The sequence below is a fragment of the Dipodomys merriami genome, unplaced genomic scaffold, assembly GCF_024711535.1.
Source record: "Dipodomys merriami isolate MVZ:Mamm:240054 unplaced genomic scaffold, mDipMer1.0.p SCAF_96, whole genome shotgun sequence".
Lineage (NCBI taxonomy): Eukaryota > Metazoa > Chordata > Mammalia > Rodentia > Heteromyidae > Dipodomys > Dipodomys merriami.
In genome coordinates this window covers 895910-919543 of record NW_027206579.1, presented here as the reverse complement: position 1 = coordinate 919543, position 23634 = coordinate 895910, and positions in this window count along the sequence as shown.

Here is a 23634-nt window from a genome sequence, read left to right as displayed (position 1 = left end):
CTCACACTTAACCGAATACTCAACGTAACTCTAAACCTAACCGTCAACCTCACCGTCACCCTCACGCTAAGCCTAACCCTAACCCTCACCCTAACCCTAAAACTCACCCTAATCCTCACCCTAACCCTCACCCTAACCCTAATGCTAAGTCTAAAACTCACCCTAACCCTCATGCTATCACTTATCCACACCACAAACCTAACCCTAACCTTAACCCTCACCCTCACCCTCACCCTAAACCTCACCCAAAACCTAAACCTAATCCTAACCCTCACCCTAATCCAAACCCTAACACTAACCCTCACCTAACCCTAAAACTAACCCTCTACCTCACCCTAACCCTCACCATCACCCGAACCCTCACCATAATCCTAACGCTCACTCACACCCTAAACCTCAAGCTCACCCTTACCCTAACCCTCAACTAATCCTCACCCTAACCCTAACCATTACCTAACCAAGACTCTCACCTTCACCCTCACCTTCACCCTAACCCTCACCCTCACCCTAGACCTCACCCTAACCATAACCATAACCCTAAACCTCACCCTCACCCTCACCCTCAACCTCAGCATATCCCTAATCATATCCCTAATCCTAACCCTAACCCTCACCCTCATCCTAACCCTCACCATAACACTTACCCTCACCCTCACTCTCACCCTTACTGTAACCCTCACACTAAACCTAAACCTCACCCTAAACCTAAACCTACCCCTCACCATAAACCTCACCATAAACTTCACGCTAACCCTAACCCTCACCCTCACGCTAGCCCTCACCCTAACCCTAATTCTAACCCTAACCCTCACCCTAACCCTCATCCTCACCCTAAAAATCACACTAACCCTAACCCTAAACCCCAATCTAACCCTAACCCTAATCCTAACCCTAACCCTCACCCTAACCCTAACCCTCAACCTTACCGTAACTCTCACACTTAGCCTTACCCTCAACTTTACTCTTACCATCACGCTCATCGTAACCCTCACCCTAACCCGAACCCTCATCCTAACCCTCAACCTAACCCTAACACTATCCATCCACATAACCCTAACCCTCACCCTCACCATCACCCTCAGCTTAAACCTATGCCTAAGCCTAACCCTAACCTTAACCCTCCCCTCACCATAGCCCTCACCCTAACCCTAATCCTAACCCTAACCCTCATCCTAACCCTCACCTAACCCTAAGGTTATCCATCACCCTAAGCCTAATCCTCACACCCACCCTCACCCTCAGCCAAACCCTAAGCCTAAGCCTAATCCTAACCCTAACCCTCACACTCTGCCTCACCCTAACCCTAATCCTAACCCTAAACCTAGCCTAAACCCTAAACCTCAACCTTAACCTCACTCTAAACCTAAAGCTAACCGTAACACAAACCTAACCCTACCCCTCACCCTAAAACTCCCCCTCAACCTAAGTCTAACCCTAAACCTCACCGACACCCTATCCCTAATCCTAACCCTAAAACTAACCCTTACTCTAACCCAAAGCTTCACTCTCAGCCTCACCCTCATGGGAAATGTAACCCTAACCATAACATTTACAATAACCCAAACCCTAATCCTAACCATCACCCTCACCATAACCATAATCCTAACCCTAACCCTCGCCCTAACCTTAACCCTGACTCTCACTGAAACCCTAACCCTCATCTTAACCCTCAACCTAACCTAACCTTAACACTCACCCTAACCCTTTACCTCACCCTAATCCTAACACTAAGCCTGACCTAAACCTCCCCCTAAACCTCCCCCTCCCCCTAACCCTAACAAAAAACCTAACCCTCAACCTAAAACTCAACCTAACCCTAACCCTAACCCTAACCCTAAACCTCACATTAATCCTAACCCAAAACATACCCCTCATCCTGATCCTCAAGCTAACTCTAACCCTCACCCTCACCAGAACCATAAACCTAACCCTAACCCTAAACCTCACGTTAAGGCTAATTCTAACCCTAACCCTAACCCTAACCGGCACCCTAACCCTAATCCTCACCTAAACCCTCACCCTCAGCCTAACCCTAAGCCTAACTGTAAGCCTAACCCTCACACTCACCCTCACCCTAACCATAAACCTAAACCTAACCCAAGCCCTAACACTTACCCTCAACCTAACACTCACCCTAACCCTAACCCTAACACTAACCCTAACCCTAACCCTCAACCTAAACCTCACCCTAACCCTAACACTAACCCTAAAACTGACCTTCACCCTAACCCTAACTCTAACCCTAACCCTAACCCTAAATCTCACCCTAACCCTAGCATTAAACCTCACCCTCACCCTCACCGTAACCATAACCCTAACCCTAACAATAACACTAACCATAATCCTAAGCCTCACCATAAACATAACCCTCACCCTAACCCTCAACCTCAACCTAACACTTACCCTCACCCTAACATTAACCCTCACACTAAGCCTACCCCTCACCGAAGCCCTAAACCTCACACTAAACCTAACCCTAATCCTCAATCTAATCCTCACCCTCACCCTAACCCTAACCCTTACCCTTACCCTCACCCTCACCCTAACCCTAAACCTTACCCTTAATCTATACCTCACCCTAACCCTAACCCTCCCCCTTAACGAAAACCTCACCCTCAGCCTAACCCTCACCTTTAACCTTACAGACAACCTCAACCTAACCCTCACCATAACCCTAAAGCCGAACCTTAATTCTCACCCTAACTCTAACCCTAAACCTCACCCTAACCCTAACACTCACCCTAACCCTAATACTCACCCTCACCCTCACCCTCAGCCTAACCCAAAGCCTAACCCTAACCCTAACTCTAACCCTCACACTCACCCTCTTCCTAACACAAATCCGAATCCTAACCCTAACCCTAACACACACCATCACCCTACCCCTCACCCTAACCCTCACCCTACCTGTAACACTATACCTAACCCTAACCCTCACCCTAACCGTCACCCTAACCCTACCTCTAACACTAAACGTCAAACTCACACTGACCCTAAATTTAACCCTAAACCTAAACCTCAACCTAAACCTACCCCTAAACCTCACCCTCACCCTAGCCCTCACCATAACCATAATCCTAAAACTAACCCTCATCTTAACCCTCATCCTAACCCTAAACCTAACCCTAACCCTCACCATAACCCTAATCCTAACCATAATCCTAACCCTAAACCTCACCCTAACCCTAAACCTAAAACTAACCCTAACCCTAACCCTCATCCTAACCCTCAATTGAACCCTAACTGTAACCCTAAACCTCACCCACACCCTCACCGTAACTCTAACCCTGAACCTAAACCTCACCCTAACCCTAACACTCACCCTCACCCTCAACGTAACCCTAACTCTAAACTTAAAAATCACCCTAAACCTAACACTAACCCTCACCCTAACCATAACCCTCACCCTAACCCTAACCCTCACCCTAACACTTACCCTCACCCTAACACTAACCCTAACTCTAACACTAACCCTCACAGTAACCCTAACTCTCACCCGAACCCTAAACCTCACCTAAACCCTAACTCTAACCCTCAGCCTCACCCTAGCCCTCACCCTAACCTTAATTCTAACCCTAACCCTCAGCCTAACCCTAACCCTCATCCTCAACCTAAACCTCACACAAACCCCAATACTGATCCTCAATCTAACCCTCACCCTCAACCTAACCCTCATCCTAATCCTTACCCTAAACCTCAACCTAATCCTAACCCTCACCCTTAGGGGAACACTCACACTCAGCCTAACCCTCACCTTTATTCTTACCGTCACATTCAGGCTAACCCTCACCCTAAACCTAACCCTCATCCTAACACTCACCCTAACCATAACCCTATCCATCATCCTAACCCAAACCCTCAAACTCACCCTCACCCTAAGCCTAACCTTAAGCCTAAGCCTAAGCCTATTCCTAACCCTAACCCTCACCCTCACCCTAGCCCTCACCCTAAACCTAATCCTAACGCTAAGCCTCATCCTCACCCTCAACCTAACCCTAACCCTAACCATCACCCAAAACCTATTCCTCACCCCCATACTCACCCTCAGACTAACCCTAACCATAACCCTCAAACTCAGGCTCATCCTCACCGCAAACTAAACCGAAACCATAACACTAACAATAACCCTAATTTTAACCAAAACCCTAACCTTAATCCTCACCCCCACCCTCACCCTCAGCCTAACCCTAACCCTAACCCTAAACCTAAACCTAACACTAAACCTCACCTTAATCCTCAGCCTCACCCTAACCCAAACACTAACATTAAAGGTCACCCTAACCCTAAGCCTAACCCTCTCAAACTCAACCTCAACCTAACAATAAACCTAACCCTAAACCTCACCCTAAACCTAACACTCACCCTCAACCTCAACCTCACTGCAAACTTTACCCTAACCATAAAAATACCAATAACCCTAACCCTAACCCTAACCTTAACCCCAATCCTCACCCCCACCCCCACCCTCAGCCTAACCATAAGCCTAATCCTAAACCTAACCCTAAGCCTCACCATAACCCTAAACCTAACCCTCACCCTAACCCTAACCATAACAATAAACCTCACCTTAAGGCTAACTCTAAACCTAACCCTAACCCTGAACCGCACCCTAACTCTCACACATACACTCTACCTCAGCCTAACCCTAAACCTAAACCAAACCCTAATTCTTACCCTCACACTCACCCTCAACCTAACCATAATCCTAAACCTAACACTATCCTTAACCCTAACCCTCACCCTAACGTGAACCCTAACCCTCACCCTAACACTAACCCTAAACCTAACCCACACCCTAACCCTCCTCCTAAACCTATCTCTAACCCTAAACCTCAAACTCACCCTGACCCTAACCCTAAACCTAACCCTAAAACACACCCTAACACTAAACCTCAACCTCACTCTAGCCCTCACCCTAACCCCAATCCTAAACCTAACCCTCATTCTAACCCTCACCTTAACCCTAAACCAAACCCTCACCCTAACCTACACCCTCACCCTAACCCTCAGCCTAACCCTAAGCCTAAACCTAAACCTAACCCTAACACTAACCCTAACACTCACACTCACGCTAACCTTAATCCTAAATCTAATCCTATCCCTAAACATAACGCTCACCCTAACCCTCACCCTAACACTAACATTAACACCAACCCTAACGCTAACCCTCACACTAACCCTAACTCTAACCCTAAACCTCACCCTCACCCTCACCTTAACCCTCACCCTCAACCTCAGCGTAAACCTAAGCCTAACCCTAAACCTAACCCTAACACTAACCCTCAAACTCACACTCACCCTCACAAAAATCCTTATCCTAATCCCAGCCCTAACCCTAACCCTCACCATAACCCTAACCCTCACCCTAACCCTAAACATAACACTAACCCTAACCGTAACCCTCACCCTAACCCTAACTCTAAACCTAAACCTCACCCTCACCTTAACCCTAACCTAAACATAACCCTAAACCTATACCTCACCCTAAACATAACCCTAAACCTCACCTTCACCCTAGCCCTCACCCAAACCCTAAACCTAACCCTCAAACTAAACATAACCCTAACCCTAACCCAAAGCCCCACCCTAACACTTCCCCTCACCCTAACACTAACACTCACACTAACCCCAACTCTCACAGTAAACCTAAACCTCACCCTAACATTAACCCTAACCCTAACCTAAACCTCACCCTCACCCTAGCCCTCACCCTAACCCTAATTCTAACCCTAACCCTCAACCTAAACCTAAGCCTCAACCTCACCCTAAACCTCACACTACCCCTAACCCTAATCCTCAATCTAACCCTCACTCTAACCGTATCCCGAACACTTAACCTAATGCTCACCTTAACCCTAACCCTCACCCTTATCTTAACCCTCACCCTGAGCCTAACCCTCACCTTTACCCTTACCATCACTCTCACCCTAACCCTCAACCTTAACCTAACGCTCACCCAAGCACTCACCCTAACACTAACCCTAAACCTCACCATCACCCTCAGCTTTACACTAATCCTATCACTATTCCTAACCCTAAACCTCACCCTCACCCTTACAGTCAACTAATTCTTACCCTCACACTAATCCTAACCCTAACCCTAAACCTAACTCTCACAATAAACCTAACCCTTACCCTAACCGTAACCCTACCCCTTACCCTAACCCTCACCTTAACCCTAACTCTAACCCTCAACCTAACCCTCACCCAAAACCTCACTGTCACCCTAAATCTGACCTTAACCCTTATAAAAACCCTAACCCTCACCCGCACCCTCACCTTAACCCTCACCCTAATCATAACCCTAACCCTCAGCCTAACCCTCACCCTAAACCTAAGCATAACCCTAACCCTAAACCTCACCCTAACCCTAACCCTCACCCTCACCCTCAGCCTAAACCTAAGGCTAACTCTAATCCTAACCCTAAACCTCACACTCATTCTATGTTTGTAATGTTTTTTTTTTGTTTTTTTGTTTTTTTTTAATTGTATTTTATTTTATTTGAGAACATACTGTACAGAGGGGCTACAATTACATGGGCAGGATAATGCATACATTTCTTACCAAGCATTGCAGCCTCCTCCTTTGTTTACCCTTCACTTCCCTTCCCCACCTCCCCCCTCCCCCCACCCAATTTTACCCCCCTCCCCCCACCCAATTATACCCCCCTCCCCCCCCACACCGACATTGTAGAGCTGGTTTTGACATGACATTTTGTACTTCTCATTGTTGCAACAGGTCCACCTGAATCCTTAAACGACTTGTTTGTCCCCATCCTCACACTCACCTTAACCGTATCCCTAACCCTAACCCTAAAAATAACCCTAACCCTAACCCTCAACATAACCATAACACTCACCCTAAACCTAACCCTCACCCTAACACTTACCCTCACCCTAACACTGACCCTAACCCGAACAGTAACCCTCACACTAACGCTAACCCTCAACCTAATCCTAAACCTCACCATAACCATAACCCTAACCCTAACACTCACCCTCGCCCTAGCCCTCTACATAACCCTAATTTTAACCCTCACCTTCACCCTAACCCTAACCCACATCCTCACCCTAAACCTCACACTAACAGTAACCCTAATCCTCAATCTAACACTCACCCTGAACCTAACCCTATCCCTTACCCTAACCCTAAACCTAACCCTAACCTTCACCCTAACACTCAAACTCAGCCTAAACCTCACCTTTACCCTTACCATCATCCTCACCCTAACCCTCACCCTAACCCTAACCCTCACCCTCACCGTAAATCTAACCCTCAACCTAACCCTCACCCTAACCCTAACTCTAACCCTAAACCTTAATCTAACATTAACCCTAAAGCTCACCCTCAACCTAGCCCTCACCCTATTCCTAATCTTCATTCTTAACCTCACCCTAACCCTAACCTTAACCCTTTCCATAACCATAATCCTAACCCTAAGCCTCAACCTTACCCTAAAACTCAAGCTCACCATAAACCTAACCCTAACCCTCACCCTAACCCTAAATTTACCCGAACCCTAACTCTCACAGTAAACCTAACCCAAACCCTCACTCTCAACCTCATCCTCAGCCTAACCCTAAGCCTAAGCCTAACCCTAACCCTCACACTCACCCTAACCCTTATGCTAATCATAATCCTAACCTTTAGCCTAACCCTCACCCTCAACCTAACCCTAACTCTAACACTAACCCTCAATTTCAGTCTCACCCTAACCATAACTCTAACCGTAAACATCACCCTCACCCTAACCCGAACCCTAACCCTAACCCTAAACCTCACCCTAATGCTAACCCTAAACCTCAACCTCAAACTACCCCTCACCCTAACCCTAATCCTATCCCTAACCCTCATCCTAACCCTCACCCTAACACTAACCTTAACCTTCACCTCACACTAACCCTAATCCTAACACTAACCCTCAACCTAACCCTAACCCTCACCGTCACCGTAACCCTTACCCTAACCCTCAACCTAACCCTAAATTGAACCCGAACCCTAACTCTCACCCCAACCCTAATCCTAACCCTCACCCTAAGCCTAACCCTCACCCTTACCGTAACCCTCATGCTCAGCCTAACACTCAACTTTAACCTTACCGATACCCTCAACCTAACACTATCCCTAACACTAAACCTAACCCTAAACCTCAACCTAACCCTAACCCTGAACCTCACAATAACTCTAACCCTAAACCTAACAATAACACTTACCCTAACCCTAATCCTAACCCTAACCATAACCATAACCCACACCCTCAGCCTCAACCTCAGCCTAACTGTAAGCCTAAGTCTAATCCTAACCCTAACCCTCACCGTAATCCTAACCCTAACCCTAAACCTAACCATAAACCTAACCCTATCCCTCCCCATAACCCTAAATCTAACCCTAACCCTAGCCCTCACCCTTACCCTAATCCTAACCCTAAACCGCAAGTTAACTTTCACTGTAACCCGAACCCTAACCCTCACCCTCACCCTCACCCTCACCATAACTCTAACCCTAACCCTAACAATAACTCTAACAATAACCCTAACCATAACCATAACCCTCAACCTCAGACTCACCCTCACAGCAAACTTAACCCTAACCATAACACTAACAATAACCCTAACACTAACCCTTACGCTAACCCTAATCCTCACACCCACCCTCACCCTCATCCTAACCCTAAGCCTAAGCCTAAACCTAACCCTCACCGTAACCCTAACCCTAACCCTAAACTAAAAACCTAACCCTAACCCTAACCCTAAACCTAACCCTAATCCTCAGCCCAACCTCACCCTAACCCAAACCCTAACCCTAACCCGCCCCCTAAAAATAACTCTAATTCTAAACCTCACCCTCACCCTAAACCTTACCCTAAACCGCACCCTAACCCTAACCCTCACCCTCAACCTTATCCTCACCATATCTCTAACCCTAACCCTAAGAATAACACTAACCCTAACCCTAACCATAACCCTTACCATAACCCTCAGCTTCAGCCTCATGCTCACCTCATGTTCACTTAACCCTAAGCATAACACTAAAAATAAGCCTAACACTAAGACTAACCCTAACCCTAACTCTAATCCTCAAACCCACCCTCACCCTCATCCTAACCCTAAGCCTAAACCTAACTCTAACCCTAAACCTCACCATAACCCTAATCCTAACCCTAAACCTAACACTAACCCTAACCATAAACCTAACCCTAAACCTAACCCTAATCCTCAGCCTCACCCTCACACTAACCCAAACCCTAACCCTAACCCTCACCCTAACTCTAAGCCTAACCCTAACCCTAAACCTCACACTCACCCTCACCCTAACCCTAATCCAAAACAAAACCCTATCCCTAACCCTAGCCCTCACCCTAACCCTAACCCTAGCCCTCACACTTACCCTAATCCTAACCCTAAACCTCAATCTAACCTTCACTCTAACCCGAACCCTAATCTGAACCCTAAACCTCACCCTCACCCTCACCCTCACGGTAACTCTAACCCTAACCCTAACAATACATCTAACCCTAACCCTAACCATAACCATACCCAAAACCCTCGCCCTCAGACTCACCCTCAAAGCAAACTTAACCCTAACCATAACACTAACAACAACCCTAACACTAACACTAACACTAACCCTAATCCTCACACCCACTCTCACCCTCAGCCTAACCCTAAGCCTAACCCTAACCCTAACCCTCACCATAACCCTAACCCTATCTTAAAAACCTAACCCTAACCCTAACCCTAAACCTAACCCTAATCCTCACCCCCACCCTCACGCTTACCCAAACCCTAACCCTAACCCTCCCCCTAACAATAACTCTAATTCTAAACCTCACCCTCACCCTAACCCTTATTCTAAACCTATCCCAAAACCGCACCCTAACCCTAACCCTCACCCTCAACCTCATGCTCACCGTATCTCTAACCCTAACCCTAAGAATAACACTAACCCTAACCCTAACCATAAGCATAACCCTCACCTTCAGCGTCATGCTCACCGCAAACTTAACCCTAAGCATAACACAAACAATAAGCCTAACCCTATGCCTAACCTTAACCCTAACTCTAATCCTCAAACACACCCTCACCCTCATCCTAACTCTAAGCCTAATCCTATCTCTAACCCTAACTCTCACCATAACCCTAACCCTAACCCCACACTAACCCTAACAATAAACGTAACCCTAAAAATAAGCCTAATCCTCAGCCTCACCCTCAGACTAACCCAAAACCTAACCCTAACCCTCACCCTAATTCTAAGCCTAAACCTCACACTCACCCTCATCCTAACCCTAATCCTAAACCTAAACCTATCCCTAACCCTAGCCCTCACCCTAACCCTAACCCTAAAACTCAATCTAACCTTCACCCTAACCCGAACCCTAACCAGAACCCTAACACTCACCCTCATGCTCGGCCTAAGCCTAAGCCTAAGCCTAAGCCTAACCCTAACCCTAACACTAGCACTAACCCTAACTCTAACCCTAAATCTCACCCTCACCCTAACCTTATCTCTAACCCAAACCCTAAAACTAAACTTCATTCTAACCGTAACCGTAACCCTAACCATAACCATAACCCAAACACTAACCCTAACCCTAACAATAACCCTAAAACTCACACTCACCCTAACCATAACCCTCACCCTAACCCTAACCATCACCCTATCCCTTAACCTCATGCTCACCCAAAACTCACACTAAGCCTAAAACTCAACCTAACCCTAACCCTAACCCTCACCATCACACTCAACTTCACCCTCACCCTAACCCTCCACCTCACCCTCACCCGCACCCTAAACCAAAGCCTAACCCTAACCCTCAGCCTAACCCATACCCTCACACAACCTTAAACTTAACCCTCACCCTCACCCTAACTCTAACCCTCACCCTAACCCTAATCCTCACACTAACCCTAAACCTAACCCTAAAACTTATCCTCACACTAACCCTCACCCTAACCCTAACCCTAACTCTAAGTCTCACCCTCACCCTAGCCTTCACCTTCAGCCTAACCCTCACCCAAACCCTAACCCTCACACTCACCCTAAACATCACCCTCACCCTAAAGCTAACACTAAACCTAAACCTCACCCTAACACTCACACTAAACCTAAACCTCACTCTCACCATAACCCTAACACTAAACCTTACCCTAACCTTTACCCTAAACCTTACCCTCACCATAACCCTAACGCTAATCCTCACACTAACCCTAACACTAACCCACACAGTAAAACTCACCCTAACCCTCACCCTCACCCTAACCCTAACCCTCACCCACACCCTCACCTTCAGCCGAACCATAACTCTAACCCTAATCCTAACCCTGAACCTCACCCTCACTCTGAACCTAACCCTAACCCTAAACCTCACCCACACCCTCACCCTAACCCTAACCGTAAACCTATAACTAACCTCACCCAAACCCTAACCCTCAACCTAGAACTCAATCTAACACATACCCTCACCCTCACCCTAACCCTCACCTTAAACCTCACCCTAAACCTCACCCTCACACTGAACCTCATCCTAAACCTCACCATCACCCTAACCCTAACCCTAAACGTATCCTTAACCCTAGCCCTAACCCTAACCCTAAACTTAAAACTAACACTCACTCTCATCGTCACTCTAAACATAACCCTAACCGTATCCCTAACCCTCACCCTAAACCTCACCCTAAATCATACCCTCACCCTAATCCTAACCCTAAACCTAACCCTAACACTAACACTAACCCTAACGCTAAACCTAACCCTAATCCTCAACCTCACCCTCACACGAACCCAAACCCTAACCCTAACCCTCACCCTAACTCTAAGCCTAACCCTAACACTAAACCTCACACTACCCTCACCCTCACCCTAATCCTAAACCTAACGCTATCCCTAATCCTAGCCCTCACCCTAACCTTAATCCTAGCCCTCACCCTTACCCTAATCCTAACCTTAAACCTCAATCTAACCTTCGGGCTAAACCGAACCTTAACCCGAACCCTAAAACTCATCCTCATGCTCAGCCTAAGCCTAAGCCTAAGCCTAAGCTTAAACCTAACCCTCACCCTAACACTAACACTAACCCTAACTCTAACCCTAAATCTCACCCTCACTCTAACCTTAACTCTAATCCTAACCCTAAAACTAAACTTCATCCTAACCCTAACCCTAAGCATAACCCTAACCCTAACCCTAACCCTAACAATAATATAACCGTAACCCTCACACTCACCCTAACCATAACCCTCACCCTAACCCTAACCCTCACCCTAACACTTACCCTCACCCTAACATAAATCCTAATGCTAACACTAACGCTCACCCTAACCCTAACCCTCAACCTTACTGTAACCCTCACCCTCAGCCTAACCCTCAAATTTACCCTTACCTTCAACCCCACCCTAACCCGCAACCTAACACTAACCCTCACCCTAATCCTCACCCTAATCCTAACTCTACCCCTAAACCTCACCCTCACCTTAACCCTAACTCTAATCTTAACACTAACACTAAACTTCACCCTAAACCTAACCCTAACTCTCACCCTCACACTCACCTAAACTGTAACCCTAAACCTAACCCTAACAATAACCCTAACCCAAACCCTCACCCTAACCATAACCCTCACCCTAATCCTAACCCTCACCCTAACACTTACCCTCACCATAACCCTAAACCTCACACTAACCCTAAACCTAACCCTAACCCTAACCCTCACACGAACCCTCAACCTAACCCTAACCCTAACCTTAACTCTCACCCTCACCTTAACCCTCACCCAACATTCACACTAAGCCTAAACCTCAACCTAACCCTAACCCTAACCCTCACCATCGCCCTCAACTTCACCCTCACCCTCCCCCTCACCCTAACCCAAAACCTAACCCTAACACTGACTCTTACCCTAATCCTCACACAACCTTAAACTTAACCCTCACCCTCACCATAACTCTAACTCTCACCCTAAACGTAATCCTCACACTAAACCTAAACCTAACCCTAACACTTATCCTCACTCTAACCCTCACCCTAACCCTAACCCTAACTCTAAGTCTCACCCTCACCCTAACCTTCACCTTCACCCTAACCCTCACCCAAACCCTAACCCTCATACTCAACCTAACCCTCACTCTCACCCTAAAGCTAACGCTAAACCTAACCCTCACCCTAACACTCACACTAAACATAACCCTCACTCTCACCATAACCCTAACATTAAACCTTACCCTAAACCTAAACCTAACCCTTACCCTCACCATAACCCTAACCCTAATCCTCACACTAACCCTAACACTAACCCACACACTAAAACTCACCCTAATCCTCACCCTCACCCGAACCCTAACACTCACTCACACCCTCACCTTCAGCCTAACCCTAAACCTAACCCTAATCCTAACCCTGAACCTCACCCTCACCCTGAACCTAACCCTAACCCTAACCCTCACACTCACCCTCACCCTAACCCTAACCGTAAATCTATCACTAAACCTCACCCTAACCCTAACCCTCAACCTAACCCTCAATCTAACACATAAACTCACCCTCACCTTAACCCTCAACCTAACCTTCACCCTAAACCTCACCCTCACATTAAACCTCACCCTAGATCTTACCCTCACCATAACCCTAACCCTAACCCTAACTCTCACTGTCACCCTAACCCTAAACCTAGCCGTATCCCTAACCCTAACCCTAATCCTAACCCTAACCTTAAAACTAACCCTCACTCTCACTGTCACTCTAACCATAATCCTAACCATATCCCTAACCCTCACCCTAACCCTAACCCTCACCCTAACCCTCACCCTAAAACATACCCTCACCCTAATCCTAACCCTAACCGTCAACCTAACCCTATTCCTCTCCCTAAAACTCATCCTCACCCTAAAACTCATCCTAACCTTTACCCTCACCCTAAACCTAATCCTAAACGTACCCCTCACCCGATCCCTCACCCTAACCCTAACCCTCAACCTAACCCTAACCCTAACACTAACCCTCACCCTCACCATAGTCCTCATCCTAACCCTAATCCTAACCCTAAAACTCACCTAAACCTAATCCTCACCCTCACACTAACCCTCACCCTCACCTTAACCCTCACCCTCACCATAACCCTCATCCTAAACATAACCCTAAACCTAACCCCAAACCTCACCCTCACCCCAACCATAACCCTAAACCTAACCCTAACCCTCACCCTAACCCTTACCCTCACCTTCACCCTACCCCTCACACTAACCCTAACCCTCCCCCTAACCCTAAACCTAACCCTCATCCTCACACTAACCCTAAACCAAACACTAACCCTTACCCTCACACTAACCCTCACCCTAACATTAACCTTAACATTAAGTCTCACCCTCACAATAACCCTCTCCCTATCGCTTAACTTCAAGCTCACCCAACCCTCAAACTAACCCTAAACCTCAACCTAACCGTTACCCTAACCCTCAACTTCACCCTAAGCCTAACCCTAATCCTAACCCTAAACCTTATCTTCACCCTCTCCCTTACCCAAATCTAACCCACACCCTCAACCTCACCCTCACCCTAACCCTCACCCTCACGCTCACCCTAACCCCAACCCTAACCCTCACCCTAACCCTAACCCTAATGCTAACCCTAAAGTTCAACCTTACCCTAACCCTCACCCTAAAACTTAACCTCACCCTAAACCTAACCCTAAACCTAATCCTCACACTAAACCTAACCCTCACCCTCACCCTAACCCTAACAATAATCCTAACGCTAATCCTAAACCTAACCCTCACCCTCACCCTAACGCTCACCCTAACCCTAACAAAAACCCTATTCCTAAGCCTAATCCTAACACTCATCCTCACCCTCACCCTATCCCTAACTCTAACCTAAGCCTAACCCTAACAATAACCCTAACCCTAAGCCTAACCCTTATCCTTACCCCACCCCTCAGCCTAATCCTCATCCTAAACCTAATCCTAAACCTCTCCCTAACCCTACAGATCACCCCAACCCTAACCCTCACCCTCACCCTCACCCTAGCCTAACCCTAACCCTAACCCTAATTCTAACCATGAACCTCACCCTTACGCTGAACCTAACATTAAAACTAACACTCACCCTCACCTTCACCCTAACCCTAACCTTAATCGTATCCCTAACCCTCACCCTAACTTTAACCTCACCCTAACACAGACCCTCAACCTAATCCTAACACTAACCCTAAAACTAACCCTCACCTTAAACCTAACCCTCTCCTTAAACCTCACTCTCAATCTAAACCTCACCCTAAACCTTACCCTCACACTAACCATAACCTTAACCCTAAACCTCACACTAACCCTAACCCTAACACTCATCCTAATGTTAACCATAACCCTAAACCTCACCCTCACTCTAACCCTCACCGTCACCCTAACCCTCACCCTTTCCCTAAATATCACCCTTACACTAACCCTCACCCTAACACTAAACCTAACCCTGACCCTTAGCCTCATCCTCACCATCACCCTCACCCTAAGCGTAATCCCAAACCTAACCCTAATCCTAAACCTAACCCTCTCCCTCAACCTCACGCTAACCCTAAAGCTAAACCTAACCCTAACCCTCACCCTAACCCTCACCCTCAACATAACCCTAATCCTAAAACTCACCCTCAATATAACCCTAACCCTAACGCTCACCCTAATGCTAACCCTAACCCTCACCCTCACCCTAACCCTCACAATCACCTAACCCTCACCCAAACCCTAATGCTCACAATTACCCTAACCCTCACCCTCACCTTAATCCTCACACTTTCCCTGAATCTCACCCTAACACTAACCCTCACCCTAACCCTAACCCTAACCCTGACCTGAAGCCTCACCCTAACCATCACCCTATCCCTAAGCCTAAACCTAACTCTCTCCTTCACCCTCATGCTAACCCTAATGCTATCCCTAACCCTAACACTCACCCTCACCCTAACCCTAAACCTAACCCTAACCCTAACAATAACCCTAACCCTAACCCTAAACCTATCCCTAACCCTCACCCTCACCCTAACCCTAACCCTCACCCTCACCCTAACCATAACACTAAACCTAACCCTCACCCTAACACTCACCCTAACACTCACACTAAACCTAACCCACACTCTCACCCTAACACTCACACTAAACCTTACAGTAACCCTAACCCTAAACCTTACCCTCAAACTAACCCTAATCCTAACCTTAATCCTCACACTAACCCTAACCCTAACCCTAACCCTCATCCTAAACCTCACCCTCACTCTGACCCTAACACTAATCCTCACACTAATGCAAACCCTCACCCTCACCCTCACCCTCATCCTAACCCTTACCGTCAACCTAACCCTAACCCACACACTAACCCTGACTCTCACCCTAACCCTCACCCTCACCATGACCCTCACCCTAAGCCTAACCGTAAACCTAACTCTAATTCTAAACCTAAACCTCTCCCTCACCCTCATGCTAACCCTAACGCTAACCTTAAACCTAAACCTCACCATAACCCTTACTCTCACCCTAAACCTATCCCTAATCCTCACACTAACTCTAACCCTCACCCTAAACCTAACCCTAACCCTCACCCTCACCCTAACCCTAACCCTCAGTCTTACCCTCACCCTCAGCCTAACCCTAAACATAACACTAATCCTAACACTGAACCTCACCCTCACTCTGAACCTAACCCTAAAACTAACCCTACCCTCATCATCATCCCAACCATAACCCTAAGCCTATACCTAACCCTCATCCTAACCTTAACCCTAACCCTCACTCTAACACATACCCTCACCCTAATCCGAACGCTATCACTCACCCTAACCGCAGCCTCTCCCTAAACCTCACCCACACCCTAAACCTCACCCGAAACTTTACCCTCACCCTAACCCTTACCCTAAACCTACCCCTCACCTGAACCCTCACCCTAACCCTAATCCTCACCCTCACCCTAGCCCTCATCATATCCCTAAACCTATCCCTAAACCTATCCCTAACCCTCACCCTGACCTTCACCCTCACCCTATCCCTAAAACTCATCCTAACCATAAACCCAACCCTAAACCCAACCCTCATCTTAACCCACACCATAAACCTAAACCTAAACCTAAACCTGACCCTAACACTAACAATCAACCTAACCCTCAGCCTCACCCTAACCCTTACCCTCACATTCACCCTACCCCTAACACTAACCCTAACTGTCACCCTAACCCTAACCCTAATCCTCACACTAACCCTAAACCTAACCCTACCCTTCACACGAACCCTCACCCTAACCCTAACCCTAAACCTAACTCTCACCCTCACCTTAACCCTCACCCTATCCCTTAACCTCACAGTAACCCAACCCTCACACTAAGCCTAAACCTCAACCTAACACTAACGCTAACCCTCACCCTCACCCTCAAATTCACCCTCACCCTAACCCTCACCCTCACCCTCAACTTCACCCTCACCCTAACCCTCACGCTCACCCTCAAACTCACCCTAACCCAAACCTAAACCTAACACCTACCCTCTCCCTCAGCCTCAATCTAATCCTAAACCTCAACCTCACCCTAAACTGAAGGCTAAACCTAACCCTAACCCTAATCCTCCCCCTAACTTTCACCCTAACACTAACCCTAACACTAACCCTAACCCTCAACCTCAACCTAACCCTCACCCTAACCCTAACTCTAAACCTAAACCTCACACTCACCGTAACCCTAACTCTAACCCTAACCCAAAGCCTAAACCTCACCCTAATGCTAACCCTAAACCGCAACCTCAAACTAGCCCTCACCCTAACCCTAATCCTAACCCTAACATTCATCCTAACCCTGACCCTAACACTAACACTAACCTTCACCCTCACCCTAACTCTAATCCTAACACTAACCCTCAACCTAACCCTAAACCTCACACTCACCGTAACCCTTACCAAACCCTCAACCTAACCCTAAACTTAACCCAAATCCTAACTCTGATTCCAATCCTAACCCTAACCCTAACACTAAACCTAACCCTCACCCTCACCCTCACCCTCATCCTCAACCTCATCATAACTCTAACCCTAACCCTAACAATAACACTTACCCTAACCCTAACCCTCACGGTAACCCTAAACATAACCCTCACCCTCAGCCTCAAACTCAGCCTAAACGTAAGCCGAAGCCTAACCCTTACCCTAAACCTCACCATAATCCTAACCATAACCCTAAACCTAAAACTAATCCTCAGCCTCACCCTCACCCTAACCCAAACCCTAACCCTAACCCTCACCCTAACCCTAAACCTAAACTTAAGCCCAACCCTCACACTCACACTCACCCTCACCCAAACCCTAACCCTCACCCTAACCATAACCCTCACCCTAACCCTAACCCTCATGCTAAACATAACCCTCACCCTAACACTAACCCTAACCCTAACACTAACCCTCACACTAACCCTAACCCTCACCCTCACCCTAGCCCTCACCCTAACCCTAATTCTAACCCTCACCCTCACCCTAAACCTGACCCTCATCCTCACCCTAAACCTCACACTAAACCTAACACTAATCCTCAATCTAACCCTCATCCTATCCCTAACCCTAATCCTTACACTAACCCTAAAACTAACCCTAACCCTCACCCTTACCTTAACCCTCAACTTCAGTGTAAACCTCACCTTTACCCTTACCATAATCTCACCCTAACCTCACCCTAACCCTAAACCTTATCCCAAACCTCACCGTAACCGTAAACCTAACCATCACACTAACCATAACACTCACCCTCAACCTCACCCTCAGCCTAACCCTAAGCCTAAGCCTTACCCTAACCCTCACCCTCACCCGAGCCCTCACCCTTACCCTAATCCTAACCATCACCCTAACCCTAATCCTCACCCCCACCCTCACCCTCAGCCTAACCCTAAGCCTAAGCTGAAACCTAACCCTAAACCTCACACTCACCCTCACCCACACCCTAATCCTATCACTGACCATAACCCTAAACCTAAACCTCAACCTAACCCTCACCCTAACCTTAACCCTAACACTAACCCTAACCCTAACCATCGACCTAACACTCCCCCTAACCCTAAATTTAACCCTAAACCTCACCCTCACCCTAACACTAATCCTAACCCTAACCCTAAACCTCACCCTAACCCTCACCCTAACCCACACCCTCACCCTCACCCTCACCCTAGCCCTCACCCTAACCCTAATCCTAACCCAAATCCTCATCCTAAACCTCACACTAAGCCTAACCTTAACCCTAACCCTAACACTAACCCTCACACTAAACCTAATCCTAACCCTAAACCTCAACGTAACCCTCACCCTCACACTAAACCTAACACTAACCCTCAACTTCACCCTTACCCTAACCCTCCCACTAAAACTCTATATAACCTTAAACCTCACCCTCACCTTAACCCTAACCCTAACCCTAAACCACACCATAACACTAACCCAAACCCTCACCAGTACCATCACCCTCACCACAACTCTAACCCTAACCCCAACAATAACACTACCCCTAACCCTAAACCTAACCCTAACGGAAAGCCCAACCCTAATTCTAAAACTCACCCTCACCCTAAACCTAATCCTAACCCTAAACCTCAAGCTAACACTAACCCTAACCCTCACTCAAACCCTAGCACTCACCCTAACCCTAATCCTAACCCTAATCCTCATTCTAACCCTCAACCTAAACCTAAGCCTAACCCTCACCCCCACCCTCACCCTCACCGTAACTCTAACCCTAACCCTAACAATAACACTATCCCAAACCGAAACATCACCCTAATCCTAATCCTCACACCCAACCTCAACCTCAGCCTAACCCTAAGCCTAAGCATAACCCTCACACTAACCCTCATACTCACCCTCACCCTAACCCTAATCCTAAACCTAACCCTATCCATAAACCTCAACCTAACCCTCACCCTCCCCCAACCCTAACACTAAACCTAACCCTAACGCTCACCCTAACCCTCACCCTCACCCTAACTCCAACGCTAAACCTCACCCTCACCCTAACACTAACCCTAACCCTAAAACTCACTCTAAACCTCACTCTAACCCTCACCCTCACCCTCAACCTCACCGTAACTCTATCCCTAACCCTAACAATAACACTAACCTTAACCCTAACCCTAACCCTGACCCTAACCATAACCCTCACCCTCAGGCTCACCCTCACTGCAAACTTAACCCTAATCATAACACTAACAATAAACCTAAACCTAACCCTAATGCTAAACCTAATCCGCACCCCCACCGTCAACCTCACCCTCAGCCTAAGCCTAAGCCTAAGCCTAAACCTAAACCTAACCCTCACCATAATCCTAACCTTAACCCTAAACCTAACCCTAACACTAACCCTAAACCTGACCCTAATCCTCAGCCTCAACCACACCCTAACCCAAACCCTAACCCTAAGACTTAACCTAATCCTAACCCTCACCCTAACAATTACCCTCACCCGAACACAACCCCTAACTCTCACACTAACCCTCACAGTAACCCTAACTCTCACCCTATCCCTAAACCTCACCCTAACCCTAAACCTAACCCTCAGCCTCACCCTAGCCCCCACCCTAAACTTAGTTCTAACCCTAACCCTCACCCTAACCTTAACCCTCATCCTCACCCTAAACCTCACACTAAGCCTAACCCTAATCCTCAATCTATCCCTCACCCTCACACTAAACCTCACCCTAACCCTTACCCTAACAATCACCCTAATCCTAACCCTCACCCTTAGGGGAACATTCACCCTCAGCCTAACCCTCTCCTTAACTCTTATTGTCACGCCCCCCCTAACAGTCACCCTAAACCTAACCATCATTCGCACACTCACCCTAACCCTATCCCTATCCATCACCCTAACCCTAAACCTCAGCCTCACCCTTACCCTCAACCTAAACCTAAGTCTAAGCTTAACCCTAACCCTATCACTCATCCTCACACTAGGCCTCACCCTAAACCTAATCCTAACCCTAATCCTCATCCTAACCCTCATCCTAACCCGAATCCTAGCCATCACCCAAAACCTATTCCAAACCCCAACCTCACCCTCAGCCTAACCCTCAGCCTAAGCCTAAGCCTAAGCCTAACCCTAACCCTCACCCTCAGCCTCACCCTCACCGCAAACTTAACCCAAACCATAACACTGACAATAACCCTAATTTTAACACTAACACTAACCCTAATCCTCACCCCACCCTCACCCTCAGCCTAAGCCTAAAACTAGGCCTAACCCTAATCCTCACTGTAACCCTAAATCTAACCTTAACCCTAACTCTAAACCTAAACCTAAACCTAACCCTAATCCTCAGCCGCACCCTCACCCTAACCGAAATCCTAACCCTATCCCTCACCCTAACCCTAAGCCTAACCCTAACCCTAACCCTAACGCTCACACTCACCCTCACCCTAAACCTAATCCTAAACCTAACCCTATCCCTAACCTTAACCTCACCCTAAGCCTCACCCTAGTCCTCACCCTAACCCTAATCCTAAACCTAAACCTCATCCTAACCCTAACCCTAACCCTCACCCTAACCCTAACTCTAAACCTCACCCTCATGCTCGGCCTAAGCCTAAGCTTAAGCCTAAGCCTAACCCTAACCCTAACCCTCACCCTAACCTTAACCCTAACACTAAAGCTAACTCTAACCCTAAACCTCACCCTCACCTTCGCCCTAACCCTAACTCTAACCCTAATCTTAAACCTAAACCTCATCCTATCGCCAACCCTAAACCACACCCTTACCCTCACCTTAAACATAACCCTAACCCTAATATTAACAATAACCTAACCCTAACACTTACCCTAACCATAAACATAACACTCACCCTAACCCTAACCCTCAACCTAACACTATCCCTAACCCTAACACTAACCCTCACACTAACCCTAACCATCACCCTAATCCTAAACCTCAACCTAACACTAACCCTAACTCTCACCCTCACCCTAGCCCTCACCCTAACCCTAATACTAACCCTAACCCTCATTCTAACCCTCACCCTAACACTAACCCTAACCCTCACCCTTAACCTAACCCTAATCCTAACCCTAACCCTCAACCTAACCCTAACTCCCACCCTCACCCTAACCCTCACCCTAACCCTAACTTAACCTGAACCCTAAATCTCACCCTAACCATAAACCTAACCCTAACCCTCACCCTTAGCCTAACCCTCACGTTTACCCTTACCTTCACCCCCACCCTAAACCTCACCCTAACCCTAACACTCAACCTAAAACTCAGCAAACCCTATCTCTAAGACTAACCATAACACTAAACCACACCCTAAACCTAACCCTCAAACTAACACTAACACTCACCCTCACCCTCACCCTCAGCCTAAACATAAGGCTAACTCTAACCCTCACACTCCCCCTCTCCCTAACCCTAATCCTAATCCTAACCCGAACCCTAACACACACCCTCACCATAACCCTCACCCTAACGCTAACTATAAGACTAACACTAAGCCAAACCCTCACCCTAACACTCACCCTAACCCTATCTCTAACCCTAAACCTCAAACTCACACTGACCCTAACCCAAACACTAAACCTCACCCTAACCCTAACCCTAAACCTCACCTTCACCGTAGCCCTCACCCTAACCCTAATCCTAAACCTAACCTTCATCCTAACCCTCACACTAACCCTAACCCTAACCCGGACCCGAACCCTAAACCTCCACCTCAACCTAACCCTCAGCCTAACCCTAAGCCTAAACTAAACCTAACCCTAACCCACACACTCACCCTCTCCCTAACCCTAATTTTAACCATAACCCTAACACTTAACATCACCCTAACCCTAAACCTAAAACTAACACTAACCCTAAACCTCATCCTAACCCTCACCTGAACCCTAACTCTAACCCTAAACCTAACACTCACCCTAACCCTAACTCTAACCCTAAACCTAACCCTATACATCCCCTAACTCTAACCCTCATCCTCACCCTCACCGTACCCCTAACCCTAAACCTCACAATAACCCTAAAACTAACCGTAAACCTCACCCTAAAACTTACCCTCATCCTATCACTAACCCTAACTCTAACACTAACCCTCACAGTAACCCTAACTCTCACCCTATCCCTAAACCTCACCCTAACCCTAAACCTAACCCTCAGCCTCACCCTAGCCCCCACCCTAAACTTAGTTCTAACCCTAACCCTCACCCTAACCTTAACCCTCATCCTCACCCTAAACCTCACACTAAGCCTAACCCTAATCCTCAATCTATCCCTCACCCTCACTCTAACACTCACCATAACCCTAACCGTCATCCAAACACTCACCCTAACCCTAACCCTATCCATCACCCTAACCCTAAACCTCACCCTCACCTTCACCCTCAGCCTAAACCTAAGCCTAAGCCTAACCCTAACCCTATCATTCACACTCACCCTAGCCCTCACCCTAAACCTAATTCTAACCCTAACGCTCATCATAAACCTCACCATAACCATAATCCTAACCATCACCCAAAACCTATTCCTCACACCCAAGATCACCCTCAGCCTAATCCTAAGCCTAAGCCTAACCCTAGCCATAACCCTCACCCTCAACCTTACCCTCACTGCAAACTTATAGCAAACCATAACACTAACAATAACCCTAATTTA